We start from the raw sequence: 13,237 nt of genomic DNA on the forward strand, positions 1-13,237 counted from the left end.
ATGGTTGGACTATTTTCCTCTACGTTCATCAATGAAAATCATTTTCTAACACCTCTTTTACTTGCTAGAAAAAGGTATTAAAAGTTTTAAAATAACAATTTTAAAAAATGGTGCAAGCGATGATTCTGTTTAATAGGCCGGGCTATAGGTCAGAAGATGTTTAAAACGGCCGGGTCATCAGTCAGAAGGGCTTTTAAGAGGCCAGGTTATTGGTCAGAACGGTTTTTAAAAGACCGGGCCATCAGTCAGAAGGGCTTTTAATAGGCCTGGTTTTGGTCAGAATAGCTTTAAATACCACTGGAAGAAACTGTCTTCTGTTTCGAAAAAAAATTGGCATAAGGATAGAAAAACCTAGACTGGCAACGGCTCCAAGATTCTCCATATACAACGGCATCAAAATACTGGAAATTGAAAAAACAAAACTAGGAGGGATCAAAAGAGTCTTCTACTTGCATTGTTATCTGACAAAAGCTTTGTATAACGGATATATATACCACCGGAAGTGTAACAGATGTGGGGAGACAGAGCACATCCAACATAAATGCCCCAAAACCCCGGGGGAAAACCAGTTAACGAACACAGAACAAGTATACACGACTACGATGAAAATCTTCCCGACTATAAGGCAACAAGAACAAAAACAACAACAACAAATGGAAGCACAACAACAACACCAACAGGATCAGGAACATCAACACCAAGGACAAAAAATACTCCAACAACAAATACATAGAACAAAAACAACAAAGAAAACCACAACAACATCAATCACGAACGCCAACACCATGTAGAAAAAACAAAAACAACAAGGGCAACAACAAAGGCAACAAAATGGACAAAAGAAATTCCAACAACAGCAACAAAGACAAGAGACACTGCGTTTAAAACAACAAGAAAAGCAAGAAACTAAGAGCTTAAAACAACAGGAGAAACAACAACACCAGTTAGTACAAAAACAAACACAGGAACAACAACAGAAGGCACAGCAACAAGTAGCAGAAATACCAGTAGAAGTACTCCAAGAGAAACAAAAGAAACATACAGCGCCAATTATGAAAAAGAGAAACATACAACAAGGAAATTTGGAAGTTTTGTTTACAAAAACAACGGAAACAATGCAAAATGAGATAGAAAAAAATCTCAAAGCTAACTTGAACGAACATTTTAGGGAAACATACAACAAGGAAACAAAACCAGAGCAGAGTAGCCAAAAGACAAAAACAACGGGAAACAAAACACAAAAGAGGGAAACAATGCAAAATGAGATAGAAATATATCTGGAAGATTATGATGATTGTCCGGAAGATAATTCGGATAACCAGGAAACTATAACGGAAACATCAAAAGATCCAAAGCCAACACCACCGCTAGAAGAAGAATTAAATAGAGACAGACGTAGAAGGAGAGCATTAAAGAGACAAAAGAGATAAGAGGCAAAAATGAACGAAACCTACCTTCTGGAAGACGACGAATAATTTGAATAGAATTTTCATCTTATTCGAAGAAGAAAAAAAAGAAGAAAAAGAATTGTTGCAGAATATTACGGCATTGTAATTGTAATTATGTGCAGTATGTATATTTACTTACTAGAATTGTTAGTACGCAGAATTACCTTTGTACTTTTTAATTTACATGCGTACTTGAGAAATGAGCTATGGTTATGTAGATTGCTAGCTCGTAGTCAGAATTAATATTGTAATTCGCTATTTGGTTACTTCTTAGTAAACTAGTGTATTTATTCATGTAATATTCTAGATTTTGCAACTGTTGAATTGAATTGTAACTTTGGAAATAGTTGCAGTGTGTAAAATTAAATAATATGAATATTTGAATATTTGAGTACACTTGTGGGAGTGTAATGTACAGAAATGCGTCTGATTGTTGTGATATTGTTCAGAACAATATATATATATATATATATATATATATATATATATATATATATATATATATATATATATATATATATATATATATGTGACGCAATTTAGTGATGTCTGTATGATAAGTTGGATACCGCTCTTTATTGCAACGCTGTTTTTTATAAGAACGTGTGGGTTTTTCGATGTGCACGAATGCGTGACCGAAGATGTAGATGGCCTTTATCTGAAGACTGATTGTTGATTTAGTGTGAGGAGAGATGGCTAACGGAACATGCTAACGTCCTTGTGTTTTTCGCAGGAAGCTTTTGGGGACAGAACTACCGGGTAGTTAAGTCCGAGACTCAGGGAGGGGAGACAGGATAGAACAAGGCAGTAGGCAGAGAACAAGCCTAGTCGCGAGAGAGAGAGAGAGAGAGAGAGAGAGAAGGATACAAGACGGGGATGAGTATAGGAAGAATCGTAGTACGTAGAACGCCGGAAGAAGGAAAGGAATTGGAAGAGTAGAACACAGATGAGTAGAAACCGAGTACAGGGGAAAGCCATCTCACACTATAATCACGTGATGAAATAGGTTGTTACATGGTCGAGAGGAAGAAGATTGGTTGAGAAATTAATATTGTTAAAATTGTATTAAATTGTTATTCTTTTGAATTTCACCTTTGTGTTCTTAATAATTTAATTGTCGTCATTGCTGATTGGGGGTTCGGAGCTTTACCTCTCTCTATCAGTAATTCCACTTTCTACGAAAAACGAGCACCCCACCCCAACTCATAACCTAACGTCATAGAACGCCACACTTATCCATTAATAGTTTGCAAAGAATCCTCGACGGATGCTGTAACTGTTTGTAAATAACCCTAGATCTCTGGTGTTTACAAAAAAAACCTAGACCACTGCTGGTTGCAAGGAACCGCGGTCGTCTGTTTGCAATGATACGCGCTGGCACTAGGGTCGGTTTGTGGGTATTGCTGTAGGCTCGGGCAGGTCTGCAGGTGCAGTTGGGTAACGCTCTCTAGTGCAATGAACATTACTTTGCTTTATACTGATGGCAGCTATCTGTACAATACATAGCAGAAACAGTTTTTTCGGGTAGCGAAGGGTTTGTCCGCAGCTGTGGCACCAAAACTCGTTGTAATATATAGACCAGTAACGGCTGAAATCGCTAAGGCATACAGTGTTTTGCCTCGAAATAGAATAGTCGCGTATTTTTCAAGTAAAATCTTTTCTGACGCTAGCGAGGCCAGAGTTTTTCAGTCTTTCGCTTTTGGTAGTAGACCCCACTCGTGTGTTGGTATTCACATAATACCTTCTATCATGTGTATTTTGGGAAACCCTAGCCTGTGCATTATCATCAAGCCATTCAGCGTTTTTGCAGGCCTGTAGCTCATTTTATATCGATGGAGGATGCGGTATATCCACCAAGTTTGGTACACAATTGCTTCTACGACGAAACCGCTCGCCAAACTCACGTACAACAAGCGATAGCGGTGCATAACTCTTGTGGCAGATATAAAAAAGGTATGCGCCTGGAGGACGCTCCCGTCCTGTTCTCGCTTTCGTAGCAACCGCTGCCTTGAAATTGTGCAGGGTTGTACTGAACATTCTTGGATCCCAACGATATATTGTTATGTTCTTTGGTCATGTTGGATACTCGCAATCGTATTTGGTGCAAACCAGCACTGTAGTATTGTCATCTTGTGTTGTCTGTTCGATGTTCTTGGTATGTTTTTGGAAACCTAGTACTTACAATCTCGCGGGTACAAAAGGTTGTTGTTTGTCGGAACATTGAAAGAAACTCTCTAGACTCCTTCTTCGCTCGAAACTCGAGGCTAGCCAGTTCAAAGGTTATTAATATGGAATCTACACGAGATTGCAGCGCCATATGGAGGGCGTGTAGCTGTGCAACAATACTTTCCTTTTCGGTCCGATTTTACGCAACACAATATACGTGCTTCATTCTGTCCCAATCGGCCTCGTCTCTCATTCCATCAACCAGGTCCCGCCCGTTGCTTTGGCGTAGTAGAAGAGTTTCTTCGTCGAACAAGCTTTGGCGTACTAGTGTTGACAGCAGCGAGACCGTTCGCATTGTATCGACCTCTTCTATTGGAAAGGCTAGCATCCGTCGGTGTGTAGTTCATATTTTTGGCTGCACCGCCATGGAACAGATCTTGTATCAGCTCGATATCGTTGTTCCAACACAATGTTGAGTTCAAAAACTCAAAAAACCTATTAGCCTTGGAAGAGTGCTCATGTTGGAAACTTGGCTTTGTCTTTCCTGCATACTAGGATAGGAGATGGTGTTGTAGTATTCTGGTTTTAATTCACTATATACATCGAATACAGGGGATCGTTCTACAAAAGAGCTACAATTGTAGATCGGTATATCGATGGTGCAGTGCTGCTATATGGGGTTGTATAATGTTCTTTAAGTGTTGAATTAACATATGAAAGTGAATGATGGATTAATCATCTCATTGTTCTTAGCAGATAGCCTCTTTAATTTAGATATGTCATATGACAAAACAAATAATGTCGTCTACAGTAACACCTTATGGTAATTCTATCCGGTACTCACTTGATAACAATCACCATGTATTCTCACACTAAATATATATTGATCGAAAGACGGGCGTAGACGTATAGAGTACACATTGAGGACGTATTAAATACATATTTCTTGGCTACGCCCGCCAAGGTTGATGATTTATCTTTGATGCACAATAAGCATAATATAAATAATATAAGTCAAAACGACCAATAAAAGTACCGACTGTCAATCTCTTATGTCGGTGTCTCTTTCCCTTAATCGGGAATCATTGCATGTAAACATAACAATAAACAATTGTAGCAATTAAAAAAAAATGTAACATGAACGTGAGTCTTATGAAATTGACATCAAATATTGGATCTAGCCCAAGGTCCTGACATCCATGACTTAATAATGTATAATTCCTTTTGTCTCCTAGCTATTGATCATAAGTCTAAACTTGAGGGTTTTTTTTGTGACGAATCAATAACCCAGTAATATATATATATATATATATATATATATATATATATATATATATATATATATATATATATATATATATATATATATATATATATATATATATATATATATATATATATATATATATATATAGCTGCTATGTTGACCAGAACACGAGATAAACCGGTTGTTTAAACATTTTGATACTACTGTTTTGTAATTCAAGCGCTTGTTAAAAGCATTTCCATGTCATTCCAGCATGTACATCGTTGAGGTTTTCTCTTGGCATTCGTATAGTGTTCATTTAGATTTTGTCAGTTGTTCTTTCTTGACGGAGAGCTTGATTAAAATCGTAACTGCCCCGTTTCCAATTATATATAATTAGTATCGTGACGACAAAATCAAACTGTTCCTTAAAAGACTATTTGACAAAATAAGGTCATAAAGCACACCAACTTGGAAATCGTAAATCTGTAGCAGTAGCACTTATCATTCACTCCTTTCTCATTTAAAGTCAGTTCCTTGTTAACTCAAAATGATAAGCAGTATGACAGCCCGAGGAGGTGAAAACGTATGAAAAGTACAAGACAAATCTAGAGAATAAAGCTTAATTGAGCTAAATTTCATTTACGAACTGGACCATAGGCATTTTATGATTTTTTTGTATATTATGTATTTCAGTTTTGCTTTTAATGGTTATAATCATGTTCACATGCATTTAAAACAAATGGTTGTCCATGCGAGAGGAACAGCCACCCACCTAAGTCTTGCAATGACTAGGGCCATTACAAAGATGCACGTCTAGACAGTAAAACTTCGTGAAGGCAGTAAGTTACGTGCTGTTTTTATGCTAACCAATGATCTGTGTAATGCCTGCGTGGTTATTTATCTGAAATGTTTATTTGTGAACTACTGAATTATAAGGGGAATTGTCAAAATAGAACTGTTACAAATTCTGGAATAATTACAAAGGAGCATGTAACTAAAAATCCTTAGACTTCGGGCGAGTCGTAATTGTATGGACATTAAAAACTTTAAGAAACGTTATTTTTAACGCTAGTCAGGAGACAACAAACGGGTTTTACATGGTTCTCGAGCACAAGAAATGCTAAATCATCACCAAAACTCCTATCACACTTTCTGGACATAAACTTAAATTCTACAATCACTGCGAACATAAATATCATTATCAATACACGTTACTAGGATTTCATAGTCATATATGCTATGTCTGTCTCAAACGATGTGCTTCATTACATGCACTTAAACATGAACATACGGGTGCACGAACGAGCACTAAAATCCCAAAAATCCAATCCGTGTCTTGTTCGGCGCAAATAAAGCCCGTAATGGGTCTTTTCATGTACATAATAAAGGGCATGACTACATATATCAGTCAAAACAATATGTTACAACTGTCTAATAATGATTGATGAACAAAAAACTTTCCGACACTTGCCATAATTTGAAAATTTAGTACTTGATATTCCCCACATAACTCAATTGTTTTGTCTAATAAAATTGCATCAGTCACATAAATCTTGCCGGGACTATATAAGACGCCTAGACAAGTTAGCCTCATCTTTTAAGCGATAAACGGACTCTAGTCGATTGCCGGTAAGTACGATTTCGCCCGAATCATGTTATAATGTTCTAGTATCGAGATAGATGTACTGATAATAGAATGACATACTGATTGATTCAAATGTTAATAGGTAGATATACAAATAGACAGACATGATACAGATAGACAGACAGACAGACAGAGAGATATATTCAATGATAATAGGTATATAAATATTAAAAGATAACGACACACAGAGGGACACTGATATTTAGAAAGATGTTAGCAAATAATGACATTTACTTTTACATTAAAGGTTGTTGAAATCAAGGTAACGTTAAATCTAGTTTTTCGCAGCAACATTTATACATATCATACATATTACAGATTTTAAAAATTTGTTTTCAGTAAATTTTGTTTTTGTTTAAAATGTGCACAATAATGATAAAGCACAATCACAAGTAAATTAAAAAAGGCAGTTCTCCTATTTTAAATATATGAAACTGACTTTAACTACCAGAACACGTCTCCAATACTTATTTAATCATCCATTTTTCTTAATATTTAAAGATAATGTAAAGATTCACAATGATATGCATAAAAAATATTTAGTAGAAAACTTTTGAAGCCCTACGATTTAAGTACAAATCTAACTTGAGTAAATTATGCATCAATACAAAGATACATTAGCAATTACAAATGCTTCTAAATATTATGCTTAGGGTGAATTGACTCTATGTTTGTGTGTGTTTGAGTTCTTTCTCCATAATTCTCTGAGAATGAAAGGCATATATACATGTGTGTGTGTGTGTGTGTGTGTGTGTGTGTTATCACTTGCTTTGTAACTCAGTCAACTGAAATACTTTCTCCTGAAATATGACATATCTAAAGATAATATATACACCTATATTTAATTATAAGCTCACTAACGTACAGTATTATTTAACTTCTGACGATATCAGTTTTTAAAGGATTACGCAACTAAAAAGTTAACCTATTGCTCCTTTGCAGTTCAGTATAATGATTTATTTCATTGTCTTTTTTTCAAAGTTCTCAAACCTCAATCGAATAGATAACTATACTTTATCTTCATGAAATCCTTGATATATAGTCATATCATATTTATCTAAAACTCAAATTCCGATTATTCTGAAACATTGTTTAAACCAGAGAATATTAGTGATTCACAAACGCACGCACACTCACATACGTACATACGTAATGCACACACACACACACACACACACACACACACACAAACACACACACACACATACATACATACATACATACATACATACATACATACATGCATACATACTTACTTACTTACTTATAATCTTTTGGCACATATTCCATCTAGTCCGAGTTTCCTCTGACCCTTGCCACCCCATTTGTGATATTTAGACATTGATGTTAAGGTGTAGGGTCAGGGTCCACTGTCCATATAAAAGTTGGAATTCGCAGACACCATTTGGTGTCGTCATAGGGTAGCTGCTTACTAGCCAGACTAGTAAACGTGAACGACCATTCATCGAGATATACCCGCATGAAATCGATAGGAATATTATTTATTTTCTCGCAAGCATAGCATTCGTTATGTCTTTAATCCGCTGACAGGCGAGACGAAAGTACATTGGTGCTGAAATTTGATGTGGATCTCGCCATTTGCATTCCGTGTCACCTGACTATACAAATCTCGCAACCTGCATGTCAGTGACATCAGAGATCAAATTTTCACGTGATATCGACAATAAACAAATTTCCAAAGTTATTGGACAAAGAAGTTGGAAATATTATTTAGAAGTCACTTAATGTTTGTAAATAAATATAATGCACACTTGATTCTCAACATATTTATTTTGAAAACAATGAACAGAAACCTGTCGGTATCGCAGTAGGTTGGAGAAAACCATTTTCAACAAGTACTAAGCACGTGTTTTTGTTGGTACCACGTGACTACCACATTGACGTGCTTTCTGCTTAGTGAATTTGATGTTCCTTAAGTTGCTGCAAAATTTGCAGATTTGCGGTCGCTGTTTTCAGAATAAATATTTTGAGAAATTTGTGTTCATTTTTTTAAATAAAGATAACGTGACTTTGATTTATATCTTCGATTTGTTTTCCTACAGCAACACTAGGAAGGGCTTATTGTTGATATCACTTGACTATATAACATCTGATGTCATTGACAGGTAGGTTGCGAGATTCGTGTAGGAATGTTACTAGGAATGCGAGATCATGTCAAATTTCTGCAAATATATACTTTCGTCTCGTCTGTTAACTGATTAAAGATCTAACAAATGCTATGCATCCAATTTTTAAAAAAATAACTCATATTCCTATCAAATTCATGGAGGTTTATCTCGATGAAAGGTCGTTGAAGTTTGCTAGACCGGCCAGTAAGCGGCTACCCTATGCCGACAACAAAATAGTGTCATGCGAATTCCAACTTTTCGATAGGCAGCGGATTCTGGCCCTGGACCCCAACATAAATGTCCAAATATAAAAATGGGGTGGCAAGGGCCAGATGAAACTCTGATTAATATTCCATTATATCTGAACGACAGCGACGGTGGGTTTACTTTCTTCTATTATAGGTTACAATATGAAGACGGTTTACCTGCTCGCCTTGAGTTTGGTGCTCGCTTTAGTATACACCGGAAACAATGTTGGCGCCATATGCATCTACAACCAAACAGTTAATGCATGTTCTGGCACGTGCGATGGCTCAAACGAATATTGTGGTTTTCATGACATGGGCGATCACTGGATGTGCATGTGTATGAATGCTCATCATGGATAGTGCCGAGGGCTGCAAACCCCGAAAAGAAATGAAGAACTAATATACGAGCTGCAAGAGAAAGTAACAGACACGTGCACGTTACAGGACTGTAAAAATGTCTCTGTGATATTCACATGCATTTTTATATATAAAATACCATTTTATTTTCAATGACTTGAATGAGAACGAAAATATATAGGCCAACTTTTCAACAGAATTTTAATTGGCTTAGAGCACAATATAATGTGTCAAATTTTTAAAATCCTTAAGTCTGGTTGGTTTTCTGCATGTATATAAACATTTTTTCTCTTTACATGGTTATCATTTCTACTAATACTCGATATTCGACCACAGTCAACAATTTCCCAGATTCATACTTACCAGTAGGACCACACTGGTGGTCTAAGTGGCTAGAGCGATTCAGTCTAAGAAAGTGTAATAGTGTAATATTTGATCAGAATATATGTAGTAGATGATCACACATTATATATATATATATATATATATATATATATATATATATATATATATATATATATATATATATATATATATATATATATATATATATATAAACAAACACCAACACTTGTATTTTTTTCTGTGTGAAACGATTGCCAAAACAAGAGTTCGCGAGTTCGAAACTCGGGGCGGAAACCAAAATTTTTATGTTTTGTTGTATTTTGATCTTTAAACTTTCTTTTAAACTCGCTCATCTCAATTTTTTCATTTATAATTTTATGTATATATATTCACGTCCCTGGACGGGCAATTAACATTGAACTTTTATAGAATATATTGGGTGTGATTCAGGGTGAGAATTATTTTGCAGGGCCCTTCTTGGTAAACTCTTTATAGAATATATTGGGTGTGATTCAGGGTGAGAATTATTTTGCAGAGCCCTTCATGGTCAACTCTTTATAGAATATATTGGGTGTGATTCAAGGTGAGAATTATTTTGCAGGGACCTTCATGGTAAACTCTTTATAGACTATATTGGGTGTGATTCAGGGTGAGAATTATTTTGCTGGGCCCTTCATGGTCAACTCTTTATATAATATGCTGGGTGTGATTCAGAGCGAGAATTATTTTGCAGGGCCCTTCATGGTCAATTCTTTATAGAATATATTGGGTGTGATTCAGGGTGAGAATTATTTTGCAGGGCCCTTCATGGTCAACTCTTTATATAATATATTGGGTGTGATTCAGGGTGAGAATTATTTTGCAGGGCCAACTCTTTATGAGCCCCAAGTCATTCTTCGGTATATTAAAAACATTTGACTTAACCCTGCCGTCTGGAATTGTTTGTTTTCAATAAACACTTTTGGCCGCCAGTTTTCGATTCGACGCGCTAAATGGAATTGGAGAAAATGGTCTCGTCTGCTTCAATATGGCTAATTTAACCCCATGTCACATATAGCATATCATAACATGAAAAATGGCAAAAACCACACGAAAAAAACAATAACAACAACATCAACAAAAACTATGGGTATTGCTTGTGTGAGGTCGCGGTTTAGGAAGGCGGTATATATGTAGCATGAAATTCACCCTATATCCAGGCGTGGTTTACGTATTAACTTACAGAAGTAAATCAACTCACTTCTGTTCACAGAAGAATGTGGACAAACGGGTCTCCAAACTGACATACGTTTGTCCAACGACAGCATATCTACGCGGTCATAAGCTGTCTTATTTGCGTTCTTTTACTTTCTTTCAAAATAAAATCTGTCTCGCAAGGTGGTAATCGATACACTCGACAAGAATGCGTTCCATTGTAAGTAAACACCAGCAGGATAAATACTCCGGTCGTAGTTCATCTTTCAGGTGGTATGCTGACGTCAGACACGTGTTTCTGGTACGCGACCGGCAAAATACCACCTCAGCTCCGGGAATTGTTGTATTACATTGGTCTACAATTTTTTAGAAGTCGTCTACTTCAGAGATAAAATGTGCTATTTTTTTATGGATTTTGATATGCCGAATTCAAATATGACAATTAGAACAAACTGATTGGTTACTGTTTCCAAGATATTTAAGTTTTTACATTTTACGTCTATGTATATTGTCTCGATAGTAGTTTTAATCATAAATTGTAAACCTAGGTCTTTTCATGTGTTTATGTTTGCTTTACATGAAAATATGTCACCTGTCCTGTTTAGGTAACACTTTAAAAACAGCTAAAGGATTGTATAAATAAAATTTGTTATGAAACGAAATGCAAAAAAGAATATTATATATATATATATATATATATATATATATATATATATATATATATATATATATATATATATATATATATATATATATATATATACATATATATATATATACATATATATATATATACATATATATATACATATATATATATACATACATATATATATACATATATATATACATATATATATATGTATATATATATATGTATATATATATATATATATATATATATATATATATATATATATATATATATATATATATATATATATATATATATATATATATATATATGTATATACATATATATATATATATACATATATATATATACATATATATATACATATATATACATATATATACATATATATATATATACATATATATATATATATATACATATATATATATATATATACATACATATATATATATATATATATATATATATATATATATATATATATATATATATATATATATATATATATATATATATATATATATAAGTGCATAGTTTAGTCCTTATTCAGTGTCTACTCGGCGCTTATTGGCTTGTCTCTTGTATCCATTAAATGGAGCATGTCTTGTCACTGTCCAGCAATAATCTGCAAGCATTGGTGGGCTCCATTTGCCCTGATAGGATTTCTCCATTGTTGCAATGTCCTGGTGAAATCGATCGCCTTGCTCGTCGCTCACTGCTCGGCAGTTCGGTGGAAAAAAGTATAGATGAGAGTGCAAAAAATATATCTTTAGTGACATGTTGCAACCAAGGCATTGGTATGCCTTGAGGAGGTTTTCCACCAACACCCTGTAGTTTCCTGCCTTGTTATTTTAGAGAAAATGTCTTGCACTAACTGGTTCCTTGCCACGTAGTGCACGGTCAATTGCATCATCTCGAAGAAGTTCCCGAATCTGAGGAACAACAAAGATACTTTCCTTTATGTTAGCTTCACTTCACCTTGGAAAATTTCCTCGGATGCAGTTGAAAGCTGTGTGTTTTGTCCATGGCCTTGACAAAGTTCTTCATCAAACCCAGCTTGATGTGCAAGGGTGGTAACAAAATCTTCCTTGATTCAACATGTGGTGGATGCTGAACACTTTTCCTTCCAGGCTCCAATGACTGTCGAAGTGGCCAGTCTCTCTTGATGTAGTGGGAATATCTCACACGAGTATCCCATTCACAGGGAATACATCAGTACTTTGCATACCCAGTCTGCAGACAAAGCAAGAGTGCAAGAACCTTTAAATTGCCTCATAGCTGCCACTGATGTTGGTCACAGTTTATGCACCTCAAAAGTTGTTTCATGTTTTCATAGGTTTCCTTCATATGGACTGCATGACCAATTTGAATTGATGGCAAAACATTCCCATCATGCAGCAAAACAGATTTAAGGCTCATTCCTTTATTCGCACACAAACAATATAATTTAGTCAAGTACCTTAGTGGCATTTCCCAATAAACTAGACACACAAGCAAACTGAAATTCACCGTCAACTGATCTCATATTACATATAATACATGTATGTTCTTCTCCTCGTGCTGCAGTAACTCATCCGGGTATCTTATTCTTACGTTATAAGACACATTCTGAATTTAGGCATCTCATTTATAAGTTTAGACACTCTTACAACAGAATACCTTGCCCTGTGGCATCTCACGGTGTTTGGCCCGGTCTGGTCTGGACAAGAGTTGACCTAGTACCCTTTTAATGTGTGTCTAATGCTCTAATCAACGAGCCACAGCGGCTTCCTACTCGAGCAAATAAAGTGCCCGAAAG

At 35.3% G+C, this 13,237-nt stretch overlaps 1 long non-coding RNA gene across 1 annotated transcript; it reads left to right on the forward strand.

The window, feature by feature from the left end:
* Positions 1-6,413: 6,413 nt before the first annotated feature.
* On the forward strand, positions 6,414-9,537 carry LOC149794284 (uncharacterized). Its single transcript, XR_016422988.1, has 2 exons — positions 6,414-6,492; positions 9,040-9,537. It is a non-coding gene; the product is annotated as an uncharacterized LOC149794284 (long non-coding RNA).
* The last annotated feature ends 3,700 nt before the right edge of the window (positions 9,538-13,237 follow it).

The sequence above is a fragment of the Sinohyriopsis cumingii genome, chromosome 8 (genome assembly GCF_028554795.1).
Source record: "Sinohyriopsis cumingii isolate HCF-2022 chromosome 8, ASM2855479v2, whole genome shotgun sequence".
Classification (NCBI taxonomy): Eukaryota; Metazoa; Mollusca; class Bivalvia; order Unionida; family Unionidae; genus Sinohyriopsis; species Sinohyriopsis cumingii.